This window comes from Arvicola amphibius, chromosome 11 (assembly GCF_903992535.2).
Source record: "Arvicola amphibius chromosome 11, mArvAmp1.2, whole genome shotgun sequence".
In the NCBI taxonomy this organism is placed as follows: domain Eukaryota; kingdom Metazoa; phylum Chordata; class Mammalia; order Rodentia; family Cricetidae; genus Arvicola; species Arvicola amphibius.
This window is the reverse complement of record NC_052057.2, coordinates 45,529,060-45,543,475: the sequence shown is the minus strand read 5'-3', so window position 1 is coordinate 45,543,475 and position 14,416 is coordinate 45,529,060.

The window sequence follows — 14,416 nt, the reverse complement described above, 5'->3', positions numbered from 1 at the left end:
AGGGAGGAAAGGGTTTCCTCCAGCTTCTATCTTGCAGCCCATTGTCCCGGGAAGTTAGAGTAGAAACTTAAGGCGAACCCTGGAGGCAGGAGCTGATGCAGAGGCAGGGAAGAGAGCTCCTTACTGGCTTGCTCTCTAAGGCTGGCTCAGCCTGCTTTCCTATTGCACTATTGCACCCAGGACCATCATCCCAGGGGTGGCACCACCCACAGTAGGCTGGGTCTTCTCACATCAGTCATCAATCAAGAAAATGCCCTGCAGACTTGCCTGCAGGCCAATCCTGAGAGGCGTTTTCTCAACTTGGATTCCTTCTTCCCAGATGACCGGAGCTTATGCCAAGTTGACATAAAACCCAGCCATCACATGCATTATTGTACAACAATTTAAAAATTAATTGGTGCCCCCAGAAATAAATAAATACATTTTATTTAGGATCAAAACATGATAGAAAATTATTTGCTGAGGGATTATTCAAAACGAACTTACTTTGAAAGTTTTCAGTCAAATGTCTACTGTACGTTAAGCATACCCAGCTCCACTCCCCACCATTTCTCTCTCAGTTGTCAACTTGATAAGATTAGAATCACCTGAGAGATAGGCCTCTGGGTGGAACTAAAGACTTGTTCACTCTGGGTGGCTCCATTCCCTGGGCTGAGATCCTGAACTGTACGGAAGGGAGAAAACTGAGCTGAGCACATTTTTCATGCTGTTTCTGGTTATGGCTATGATGTGACCATCTGCTTCAAGCCCTTAAACTATGAGCCAGAGTAAACCCCTTTCTCTCCCACCGCCTTTGCCAGCCTGTTTATCACTGCAACAAGAAAGGACACTGACCTGTCCTCACCTCTCCCTCCACTAAGGACTTTGGTAAGGGTTGTTTCTTTTTTTAAAAAAAATTTATTTATTTATTATGTATACAATATTCTGTCTACATGTATGCCAGGATTGTTTCTTAAGGGGAAATGGTGGGAAGGCACTCCTGGGTTGACAGTGGCTTCTGGGTGATGTCATCGTGGCTTGCAGACAGAAGGAAATGAAACTAGTGGGTGGCCCAAATGACGCCATCCAGGAGCCAATGCAAAGACCTTGGATATTGTAGGGACGCTGCGGACGTACAGGGGAGGGGCTTGGGGAGCAGTTGGTGCAGGGCCAACTCATCTGGAGAGTAGCTGCATCACCTCCTCCTTTGGTTCTGCAGATTCAATTATGTCAGCTTCAAGGATGATAGAATCGTCCTCAAGCATTTCCAAAGGATAAAAGCTACATTTTCCTTGGCTTTTCCGAGGTGATGAGTGGGTACTGCAGATTCAGAATCTCATCATGTGAAACACTAAGCGGCATGTGGTTTTGGAGGCATGCTTATGTTCCTCAGTGCTGGTGCTTTCCAGAGCATGCTGATTGTTTTCTTTCTGGGGTACATGCAATGCATTAATCCTTGGGAAATAGTGGTAGAAACATACTGCTTTCTGTAGCTCATCTGCAAAGTATATTTGCAAAAAATGCAACCTTTATGCTGGATGTTTTTATATTAAATTGTTTCAAATGTTGTTGATTTTTATCACAAATGATAGTCTAGCAAATTATTTGTCTGTTATTTTTCCCCTTTGAAGTAAGCATCTGAACTTCAGAGATATTGCTAATCAGGACTATACATACCTTAGAAATTTTAGAAATAATTTACCACTGTAATATAGAAAAATCTTACAAGTGCCAGGCATACAGTTAGTGTTCGATAAAACTTAAGCTTTCTCCTTCACTCGCTGCATTGCCAGGGCCATCTAGAGAAAGAGCTTCACTTTTCCTCAATCTTGCCTTGGCACCCCATCTCTCTCCCTCTGCATGCCATGTCCCTCCGTGTCTAGCCTCCCTCAAGTCATGATATACTTTCAGACAGCTGTCTTAGCTGCTGTGCTCTGGCTGTGAAGAGACGCCCTAAGCAAGGCCACTCTTAGAAAGGAGAGTAACTGGGGAACTGGGAAACGGCTTACCGCTTCAGAGGCTTGGTCCATTACCATTATGGTGCTCTCAAGCAGGTGCAGTGTTAGAGAAGTAGCTGAGAACTTTATATCCTTATCCTGATCCTTAGGCAAGAGAGAGAGAGGAGAGAGAGAGAGAGAGAGAGAGAGAGAGAGAGAGAGAGAGAGAGAGAGAGAGAGAGAGAGAGAGAGAGAGAGAGAGAGAGAGAGAAAGCTGACATGGGCTTTTGAAACCTCAAAGTCCATCCTTGGTGACACACTTCCTCCAACAAGGCCACACCTTCTAATCCTTCTCAAACAGTTCACCAACTGGGGACTATGCATACAAATATTTTAGCCAATGGGGGCCATTCTCCTTCCAACTATAACAGTTCTGCTTCAAGCGTACCAGGAGTAAGCAGTACAAGGCAGACCAAATCCTTTCCAAGAAACTCAGCCCAGAGCGGGAGAAAGGCAGAACAAGCCTGGATAGACTAGGCCTCACGCTCACGTGTCTCCTCTGCATCTAGGTTTATAGTTCTCTTTCTAGTCTTGCTTCCATTCAATCAACTCTGGAAGAACTGTGAATGGAGCCAGCAAAACAGCATAGCTTCTCGTGCCCTCGCCAGCAGGGAGCCCCTGTCTTTATTCAAAACGCAAAACTAAGAACAAGTAGCACCACGCCCCGCACTCACTGTCATGTGGAGAGGCTGCGTCATTGGGAAGCTTTCGGAGCTTCTCTCTCCAGCCATAGAGACTCCTTGTTAGGACCTGCGGGGGTGTTTCCAGAACCCCCCATAACTTGTAATGAGGCCCATCATTAGCAACAACAACAAAATCGTTACAGCTGTCAGTATAGAAGCATAAAATATTGTAAGATAGTTGTTTGTTTCTGTGTTATTTTAGTAATTTATAGGGTTTTTAAAAACTCGCGATCATGTCGTTTTGTGTTGACTTCTGCCTAGTATTAAGCTTTTATTCTGTGTGTGTAATGAGAGAGGGTATGTACCTGTCAGTGCTCACGGTGGTGGCTGTGGAGGCCACAGGAGGACAGGTGTCCTGCTCTGTCACTCACCACCTTACTCCCTTGAGACAGGCCTCTTGCTGAACCTGGTGGCGGCTGAGTCCCAGTGGGGCCTCTGGTCTTTGCTCCTCTTGCACTGGAGTTAAAGGTGCTTGCTATGGGGCTGGTGAGATGGCTCAGCGGTTAAGAGCACTGCCTGCTCCTCTGAAGGTCCGGAGTTCAATTCCCAGCAACCACATGGTGGCTCACAACCATCTGTAATGAGATCTGGTGCCTTCTTCTGGCCTGCAGGCATATATGCAGACAGAATATTGTATAATAAATAAATAAATTAATTAATTAATTTTTTTTTTAAAAAGGTGCTTCCAGTGACTTTTTACTTAGATTGTAGGATCTGAACTCAGGCCAGCATATTCCAGCAGCAAACACTCTTACCCATTCAGCTATTTCTCCAGCTTCTGAATTCTATTTAATGAGACATCTTCCTCATGTCTACCTCCACTCAGGCAGATCCAGGGTCTGGGCTTCTCCAGCTTCCCTCTTGTGGATGTTTTATTTCAAGCCCATTTCCATTCCAAGAACCACAAGGTCATTGTGCTGTGTCACACAGGGCAGGAGCAATGTGAAAAGGGTAGCATGTCTCATACCTTAGCTTCTGAATGGAACTGGGGAATCCCCCATGCTCCTCAGCAAGCCAACGTACTCAGCAGAGAAGAAACAGGTCTGGTGGGTGAAACTCTGGAAGACAGAATGAAAAGGAATAGAGACCCTATCTTTCCTAATCAAGAGCAGAAATGGTGATGGCACCTTCAAAGATGGTGATGTATATCAACCATTAGAAGATACCTCTGGACCAGAGCTGGAAGTGCGGGGGCTACCCCTCCATGGAGCATAAATCAATTCTAAAGCTAGAATCTGTGGAGACAAAGCCCCTTCTTCTATTCTGGCATTTTCTTAGGGATACTGAATGTGGAGTCCAGTAGACAAATGGAGACCTGGGTCTCAAGTGCCTACATGGCTTCTGCAAGAACGCAAGCCTTCAGATTCTCTGCTCTTGCCTCACTGGGGAGCCAAGTAAGAAAGTGGTAATTCCCATGCCAATACCCTTGCTCTTGCTGCAGGGAAAACCGACTCAAGGGCACGCTGAGAGAGCACATTTTACCATGTTGGCTGAAGCAACCATCCCCACCTATTTTCAAGTCTCCCAATCTGTGACTCCCATCAGCCTCACTGCACCCCCACTCTAAATGTCTACAGAATCAAATTCATGTTTCCTTCAACCGTGAACTTTTTGATAGCTGGCATCGTGTTAGCTAGTTTTTGCCCATAGTGTTAGCTGGCATAGTGTTAGCTAGTCTTTGCCCATAGTGTTAGCTGGCATAGTGTTGGCTAGGTTTTGCCCATAGTGTTAGCTGGCATAGTGTTAGCTAGTTTTTGCCCAGTGCCTATGCAGGGTCTGGCCCAGGCAGGAAGCTGTTCCATGCTTACAAATAGCTTGATAGAAAGAGAGAGGGCCATCTCTTACTGACATTCAGACAGTGAACAGGCCACTGTCTTTGCTACCCAACGCCACTGGTTTCCAACTATCTCCGTCTTCAGTGCACAGATGATCCTCCATTGTGATGATTTTTCTAGGACTCTGCCAAATGTAACCAGGCTAGTGTTTGGAAGACTTACTGGAAGAATTCTGATTTAATGGTAACCCCATTCATCAGACCAAGCAGCTAAAAGAAGACACAACCAGTCCTGTGGGGAGACACTCAAGGAAGGCCATTGCTACAGGAACAACTCTGCTCCCTCACTGCGGAAGTAAGGATCACAGAGACTGAAAGCTACAAAAACCAGAAAGGGGAGAGACTGGGAAAGATCGGAGCTTTGTCTACAGGAGGATACAGAAAAGACAATACACATAGGTGTTTGTTCCTGTAAGTCCTGTTGTCTGAGAACAGGGCTTTGTTTGGGCATTTTTTTTAACCTTACGGAGCTTTTACTTCTGTTTTATGGTTTCTGATTTTGTGTTTTATGGTGTTTCTCTGTGTGTAAGTATGTATGTTTATGTGTGCTTCTTGGGCTTTTTCTTTAGCTTTTTCCTTCTTTTGTTTGTTTACTTGTTTTGTTCTATTCTGCTTTTTTTTTTAAAAGTTTCCTGTTTGTTTTCAAATAAGAGAAAGAAAGTTTAGAAGGTTTAGATAGGTGGGTGGAGGAGAACTGTGATAATAATATATCTAATGGAAAAGATAGATTATATATAAAAAAAGCAATAGTGTGTTGACATCTAGTGCTCTTTGATGGTCTATCTTTGTCTCTAAACTGACCACCAACTCGCTATGTAGCCATGTTGACCTTGAGCTTCTAATCTTCTTACCTCCAACTCTTAAGGGCTGAGATTACAGGCCTGCACCACCATGCCAGGTTTGTGTGCTAAAGATGGAACCCAGGGATTCACACACACTAGGTAAGCACTCTATCAAGTGAACTACAACTCCAGCCTCTTATATCTATTCTTTTTTTTAAAAAAAATACTCATTTATTTTTTGTACATTTGTATTTGTATTTTGTCTGCAGGTATATCTGGATGAGAGTGTAGAATCCTCTAGAACTGGAGTTACAAATGGTTGTGAGCTGTCATGTGGGTGCTGGGAATTGAACCCTGAGCCTCTGGAAGAGAAGTCAGTGCTCTTAACCATGGAACCATCTCTCCAGGCCCTCTAGTCTTTAAATATTGTATTTTATATTACCACAGGGCAGAAAACAGGGTTTTCTTCTTGGTTCATTTGCCTGCAGGACAGATTATTTGATTACACGGAGAAATCTCAGGTGACCTCTAACCATTATATACAGAAGCATTCTACAATAGAGAATTCTTTTCTTTTTCTTTTTCTTTTTTTTTTTTTTTTTTTTTTTTTGGTTTTTCGAGACAGGGTTTCTCTGCAGCTTTTTTAGAGCCTGTCCTAGACCTAGCTCTTGTAGACCAGGCTGGCCTTGAACTCACAGAGATCCGCCTGCCTCTGCCTCCATTTAATCCCAGAGTGCTGGGATTAAAGGCATGCGCCACCACCGCCCGGCTAAGAATTCTTTTTTTTTTTTTTTTCCGAGTCAGGGTTTCTCTGCGGCTTTGGACCCTGTCCTGGAACTAGCTCTTGTAGACCAGGCTGGCTGGCTAAGAATTCTTAAATCTAAATATAAAACGACTAAAGGAACTCAGCAATACCAATCTAAATGACTTGTCAAACTTAAAGTGAAGGAAACAACTCAAAAGTGGAACTTAAAACATTGCTGGAAATCCACCCTACTGAGCTGAGAGGGTGAGAGACCTGAGCGAAGCCACCTGTAGGGATCGTAGGGATCGTTCTGGAAGTGAGATACGGCGTTCAGGGTGATGAATCCTCAGAGCTGGAATCAAAGCCAAAGCAGCCTCTGAGAAACATGGCGTTCTCGGGTAGACAGGATGACATGGTAATTTTTTTTAGGTGGCAAAGGGTTAATGGGCTGGGAATTCTAAAGCAAAAGCTGGATTCATCTTTTGGAATTCCCAATATCTTAAAAGAGATTTTATGGCAAGAAATCTGCATAATCTCATCTCTCACTCTTGTGGACCCAGGTGCTTGAAATCCAGCACCTTCCCTGAAGAAGCCCAAAGCAGCCTAGGCAGAGAGACCCCGGCACCGACAGAGCACAATCTACACACGGGGCTCTGGCCAGCGTAACCCAGCTAAGGATATTGTTAGCGGCATCTACTGCCAGAACGCTGTGTGGAGACACTTGTGGATGACGCCAGCGGCAGACGGATAAGCCTTCCCAGATGAGACGCCTCAGACATGTGGAGCAGCCACGAGCCATCCTTATCCTGTGCCACTGAAATTGACACTTTTGAGTCATGGTAAAATAAGCAAAACATACAGTTGATCAATCCCACTCCAATGTGGGCTGGTGTGTTACGTAACAATAACAACTGCCAGATGCGGGTGTCAGATATACTCACAGAGAGCATCTCTCCAGCATCAACCAAGACCAGGAAAGGCAAGCGGTAGCCATTTTGGGTTTGGGGAGAGGATCCGTGGGGGCTAATGCTTCTTTTGGCTTGTTTTTGTCTTGCTGTTTTGACAAGGGCTGTCTTTTAGCCCAGGCTTGCTTCAAACTTGCTATGTAGCTGAGGCTGTCCTTATGCTCCTGCCTCTATAGGAGCCGGCAAAACAGATCTGTGACAGTAGATCCAGCTTTTAAATGCATCTTTAAAGTACTTTCTGTCTTGTCATAATTACACACACATACAAATGCATGCGCACACAGACACACACACGTACATGTGTACATGCACACAAGCACACATGCGCGCACACACATATACAGCCTGCTGTCTGAAATACAGGACAGCAACCTCCCAAACGAGAAGTTCTCTCAAAGACTTGGTCTATCAATTCTGAACCCTTTGAGAGCTCTCTTGGAGGTTATTTTCTGGGCTTTTTACTCTTCCAACTCAGGATTTAGCCTTCTTGACTGTGTTGATGTTGCCTGCCGCTCCTTCCTTTTGTGTTCCAGTTTGTTTTCACCTTATCTTCATTTCTTTTTAATTTGTGAGTTTATGATTCAAACTTTTTTCTTGCTGTTTTAATAGGATTTGTGGGAGAAATGATATCTAAGTGGACATATTCAATTTAACATTTCCAATTGGAATTTGACCTTGACTTTTAATATCTTTCCTGAATTCTAACATATATGTATCTTTGTGTGTGTGCGTGTGTATGTGTGTTTGTGTGTGTGTGTGTGTGCGCGCACACACGTGTGTACATACAGACGTGCCATAGTATGCATACATTCAGATCAGAGGGGCAGTCTTGCCTATGGTTTTGTATTCACCTTCCATTCTTTGTGGCTGCTGCTGTTTACTGTCACCACAGGCTAGCTGTCTTTGAGCTTCTGGGGACTCTCCTGCAGCTGCCCACCATCTCACTATAGGCACACTGGCGTTACAGACACACTACTGTGCCTGACTTTATGTCAGTCCTGGGGATTTGAACTCAGGTCCTCATGCTTGAACAGTAAGAGTTTTACCCATGTTTAGATTTGAAGGGACAAAACAAATTCCATTTTGTGCTAGGCCCCAAGGTGGATATCAGCAAAGTGGGAAGTTCCCTAGATTGGAACCAATCAGAATCACCTGCAGCCCTTAGACCCATAACTGTAGTTTTGCGGTTTTTTGCCTTTATAAACCCTGCCTAAGAACGGTGGGTCACCTCCTCTGGTCCCTGCTGCTGGTGTGTGAGACAAGGTCCCTACCATGGTTTGTACTACATGATTAAACCTTGCTTTTTGCATCTCGGTGAGTCTGTATCTCTGGTGGTCTTCTTGGGGGTCTCTGCAACCTGGGCACAATAGATTCTCTTCCATCTATTTGTAATGAGCTTAAGCTGATAGTATCAGCCTTCTAGGACACATAGAGATTATACATATGTATATTATATAATTGATACATCATTATATATCACATATAAATTCTTCCCAAATGTGAGTAATTCTAGCCCCCAGAGTTTGGGGTGAAGGAAGTTGATGCCTACGAAAACTGGTTGAAAAAGTAGTTATCAACTTAACAGAAACTAAAATCACCTGGGACATGAACCTCTGGGCATACCTTGTCGGGGATTACCTTGATTTCATTATTTGTGTGTGTTGGGTGTAGGACCCAGCCATGACAAGCTCAATAGAGGCCTGAGTCTCAGGAGTTTACCCTAAGACAATACCTGGTTCCAAGAAAGACCACAAACTGAGACCACCCAGGAACATTCCATCGCTTTTCACCAGGACACCTCTAGACAAATGTCAACCAATCAGGGGTTCTGAACCTTAGAAATCCTTCACCCCTACCTTTGTTATTCTCCGATCACTCCAATACATTGAGAGTCCAAGTTTGCAAACTTGTGTAAGAATAAAGGCTCTTTGCTTTTACATACAGGACTCGGTCTCCTAGTTGGTTTTTGGGTGATTCTGTGATCTGGGCATAACATTAGGGGTGGGGCACTCCCTGGGCAAGTCATCCTGGCCTGTAAAGTAGAGAGAGCAAGGTGAGCACTAGCACATTAGCATTTACCTTTGCTCTCTGTTCTGGATTATGGATGAGGTAGGTGTAAAGGTAAAAGTAAAATGCTGCAGGTCTCTGAGTGGCTTCAGCAGGCCATGAGACCACACCACAGGTTCCCGAAGTGGCAGCAGGCAGCAGGCAGTAGGTCTTGAGAACAGCCAGTCCCAAGCAGGGACTGCTCAGTTCCCCAAGGGGCTGCAGTGGGCCACAAGGGGCAGCGAGTCCCAGACAGGGAGCCTCATGGTGGGTGAGAGACCTCGATGGGGCAGCCAGTCCCATGGGAGAGACAGACAGACAGGTGTACCACAAGACCACACCACAGGTCTCTGAAGGCGGCTGGTCCCAGGCAGGGAGCAACATGGCAGGCAAGAGACAGAGACATGAGTAAGTAGGCACGCCATGCAGAGTGAGGTTGGATATTTATTTAGTGGGTTATGGAGGGGAACGGGGAGAAGCAGAGAGAGGGGGGAGGAGAGAAGTGGGGAGAAAGGAGAAACAGAAGCTGCCTTTTTGAGAGGGAGATGGAAAAGAAGGAACTCAGGCTGAAAGCTGAAGATCAGATTGCCTCCATGGACAGGGGTGGGAGGGGGGGAGTGGGTATGGCTTGTCTCTTAAAGGGACAGAGTAGACCATTACAGTAGTACCAGCTTCCTCACAGCCCTGCTTCTGGCTGCCTCCTCCCCCTGCAACGGACTGTGACCTGAAACTGTGAGTCCCAATGAACCTTTCTCCTGTAAGTTGTTTCCTCAGTGTGTTACGTCACAGCACCAAAAGAAATTAAGGCAACTAAGGGCAAAGGCAAAGAAGATCGGTATTTCCAACAGCCCCAGGCTGCTCCCACCAGCAGGTGTGTCTTCCTGTCATTCCATTTCTGTGTTCCTGACTTCCCCTCTCTCCTGGGCTCCAGAATTCCCATTAGAAAGTTCTACAAAGCCTGAGCGAACTGACTTTGCATAAAAGCAGCCTTAAACGCTAATCACAGTCCTAATCTCAACATTTGGGGCAACTTTCATTAAAGGCAGTTAACCACAGCCCAGCTCTGGTTCCTGTCACGGGGGGGGGGGGGGGGGGGGGGGGGAGGAGGAGGGAGGGGACCAGAGTGGTATTTACAAGGCCTTTATTCCAAACAGAAGCTCCTGCTAGCCCTGTTTTTCCTCTGGCCTTCAGGGGGTGCCACACATGAACCTTAGGCCACAGTTTGAGTCCCCCCTGAAGGAGACTTCTTAATCAAAGTTCCTTCAGCTTCATCTAACAACAGGGGTGTGTTGACTAAAACTCCCGAGAGAAGTGCTGGTCCTGCCTCCTTGAAAGGAAAACAGCAGACAGGAAAGGAACCCCACTGAGATAAAAGCTATGCTAACAAGGGACAGCATTTCCCAAACAAACCCCTAGGATGAGAGAAAGGGGAGGAGGTGTGAGGCAAGAGCACAGGGCGACCTGGGAAGGCAGGGGCTGACAGAAGACTGATGGATTTGTGTTTCTCACAGTTTTCCCAAAGCCATGCCACCTGTTTCATTCCGACTCTCGTTTGCTCCACACTTTCCGTTTTTTCAAAAGGTACATGCTGGGAGGCCATGGTAGACTTTGGTTCTGTGTCAAAAATAGTTTCATCTTTCCCCCACTTCAATATTCCCCTGCAGGGAAATAAGGAGCTGGTTGAGAAGAGGGAGCCTCCTTCAGTTCAGCCTGGCTGAGGAGAAAATGGTGGGGCCAAGATCAACCCTACGTCCTCTCCTCTATGTCTCTATGTTTCTTCACTGTTACAAGGCACACATGCGTGATCTCAGGGCAGAGGTGGAATAAATATGGTGGTGGACATGCAGCAGGAAGCCCTCATGGTGCTGACTTCCACAGTGCTTTCTCTGTGGCAGGATATGGTAGGTGGAAGGAAGCATAAACGACAAGCAAGACACTTGTCCACTGAGGGGCAAGTCATCCTGTATGTATAATGGACAAAGAAGGGCACGTGAAGACCCAGCCTGCCTCCTTCTTAGGCTTGAAAGCCTTCTTAGAGTAAAGACTAGGTTCGTTCCTGTTTATGAGTATACATCTGTTTCTCAAGGTTTGGGTTATGCCCCATCTGTAATCTTAACTACAAATGTTTCTATACTACATGTTCCAGAAGTGGCAATTATGTCTCTATTTCAAAAAGTTGTTAATAACCATCTCACAACCCTACCTTTGTTCCAAAAGATTCTATGAGCACCTCTGACTACCTTGTTATGACTACCTGCAATAAAACCTTGTCTTTCTCACATCCAGGCTGACCTCTCAAACCCCACCATAGGTAAAAGCAGGTAAACAAATTGTCATGTCCTGTCTGCGGGGACTCCAAAAGACTACCAGGGAGGCTGACTCACCAAAATACAAAAGCAAGGTTTATTGTGTGTGCATTACAAGCAGGCAGGGACCCTGTCAGTGCAGCAGCAAGAGGAGGTATCCCGCCCTTCTAGAGGGCACTATTTAAAGGCAAAAAGAAAAAGAAAAGGAAAAAAAAGAGAAAAGTTACATTAGCAGGGTGTGGGGTGACGAGTTCATTCCTGACATTTGTCTAGAGTCCTGGTGAAAAAGTGATGGGTGTGTTCTGCCTGGTGAGCCTATCCACAATGGTTGGAACGTTAGGAATTTCCTTTGGATGGTCTGTTCCTGAGTAGTGCCTGGGTAATCTCAGTTTGTGGTCTTTTTCAAAACCTGGTATTGCCTTAGGGTAAACTACTGAGACTCAGGCCTCTATTGAGTTGGCTGGGTCCTACAAATAAAAAAAGCTTGCTTTAATTAATTTGGCAATGGTTGGGCTGGAGAGATGGCTCAACTGTTAAAAAGCTAGACTCACAACCAAAAATATAATTTGGCCATGATGATTTCGGTCAATGGTCTTTCTCCTCCCATCTTTGGGATTAACAATATAACAGTTAGCAAGACTTGGTGGCTATCTTTATTAAAACTGTCTTTAGGGGCTAGACGGTGGTTAGGAACATATGCTGCTCTTGCAAAGGATTGCAATTCAGTTCTCAGGCTCAAAATCAACCATGTTGGAGCCCACAGATGTAGATCCATTCCACATTGACTGAGGGTCAGCGAGTTCAGACCTATTCCTGCTTCTTCAAGGTCACTGACCAGAGGTTTGACCCAAAGAGTGACTACTAACAGGATGTTTTGACCTAGGGTGAGGTTACTAGATGCTTTGGGTATTGAGAAGGTAATTACTTTGTTCCTTGCCTCTTGTTAAAAAGTGTTTGGTCTTCCCCCTCCTCTTTGGATTGGATCTATAAAGCCAATGAGAAATAAACACTGGAGGATTCAGTATTCACTGGGTTGCCCTCCCGACTGTCTATTCTTTTTGTGTCTCTGTTTTTTTTTTTTCTGTCTAACATTTCTAATCCACACACCCCTATCCTGGAATGTATGAGCCCCTTGAGGCTGGATGCCTACACAACCATAACTTCAGCTCTGTGGGACCTGCCACCCTCTCAGTCCTCCATAGGAATCCTTCACACCCACCCCAACACGTATACATATATTTAGTGTGTGAAAGATAAAATGTCAGGAAGCTCAGAAAACCCCACCCCAAATAAGACGGCTTACATGCTGCAATACATATTTGCACATTTAATAAGCAGAATTGAACTTTGGCTTTGATTAAAGAAGTCTTGTCTTGATTTTGCGGGTTCTATCTCTGCAGCCTTGGCTGTCCTGGAACTCACTCTATAGAGCACACTGGCCTTGGATTTACAGAGACCCAACTGCCTCTTCTTCTGAGTGCTAGGATTAAAGGGACGCTACCACATGCAGCTGTGCAGACGTTTTGTTTTGTGGTTTTGTTTTTGTTTAATCTGGAAAAGACAAGTTGGCATTTCTAGCTCCCTCCCCCCACACAGCCACCAGAGGAAGTGGGGCTCCTTCGTTACTAGTGGTGCATATATTCTCCAAGTGTTGGTTGGCTCTGCCAACTTGACACAAGCTCTGTCTTTGGGGAAGAGAAGACCTTAATTGAGAAAATGCCTCTGTAAGACTGGCCTGTAGGCAAGTCTGTCGGGCATTTTCTTTTTTTTTTTTAAATATTTATTTATTTATTTAATTTATTCATTATGTATACAATATTCTGTCTGTGTGTATGCCTGCAGGCCAGAAGAGGGCACCAGACCTTATTACAGATGGTTGTGAGCCACCATGTGGTTGCTGGGAGTTGAACTCAGGACCTATGGAAGAGCAGGCAATGCTCTTAACCTCTGAGCCATCTCTCCAGCCCCGGGCATTTTCTTGATTAATGATTGATGTGGGAAAGTTGTGCCACCCCTGGGCAGGTGTCCTGGGTTGTATAGGAAGCAGGCTGAGTGGTCCATGAGAAGCAAGCCAGCTTCAGTTCCTGCCTTGAGTTCCCGCCCTGACTTCCCTCAGTACTAGAGCGGCCTGAGAGCTGTAAGAGACCCTGAAATAAATCCTTCCTTCCGCAAGTGACTTTTGCTCAAGACATTTTATCACAACACTAGAAACCCTAACAAGACACAGAGGTAGTTTAAAATCCCTACTTCTCCTTTTCTTTCTTCACAGCTCTCCCCCACCCCCCACAGAGCCTGGCAGAAGCAGTGAGCTTTCTCAGCAGGTCTCACTGCCCCCAGGGATCCAGCTTAGTTATGTTAGGATGTGATTTTTGCATTCAGGCTTAAAGTCCCTTACAAGCCACTGCCCTCACATAGGTGAATTCCTACTCAGGCCCTGGGGAAGAGGCTCTTCCAGTTCATGTGACTCTTCCAAATGGGCCTGCCCTGAGAAATTATTCAGAAGAAACGCAACCTTTGGCTGTTGTTCCAGCTGCTTTGAGAAAAATCTGTGTTTGCTGCTGCAGACACAGGGACAGTGAGCTTGGACTTGATGCATTGTCAACAGGCCCATAATGCTCTCGCTTCCCTTGCTTGCTATTTTGGCATAGATAAAAATCAATATAAAAATAGCTTACTGAAAGACTTAAACCATTTCACTACTTAAAAGCATACAACCCCAGGTGATTATTTGTATCAAAACTATAAAATTAAATTGCAAAATTATACTGCTTATCATAGGTAATTACTAGTCCTTTCATTTGCAGAGGTCTCTGCATAGGAATCTAAAGGAATCAGCTCCTCAGTGGCAGAAAGGATGTAGGAGGCCCTGAGCTCGGAGGGGCTTCCTGGAACCCTCGTCACTGTCCTCAGGCCAACAGAGTTTGTAAAGCCCAAAATCTGTGAGCCTGGCATCACCAAATGCCTGCTGGGCCCATGGCTTCATCCCACTACTCTTTCTTCTTTGAAAGACATTGAGTAGTCTCCCATAAGAACACATAGAAAAAGAACAAGGTCTCTGCTTTCATATGGGAGCTAAGAA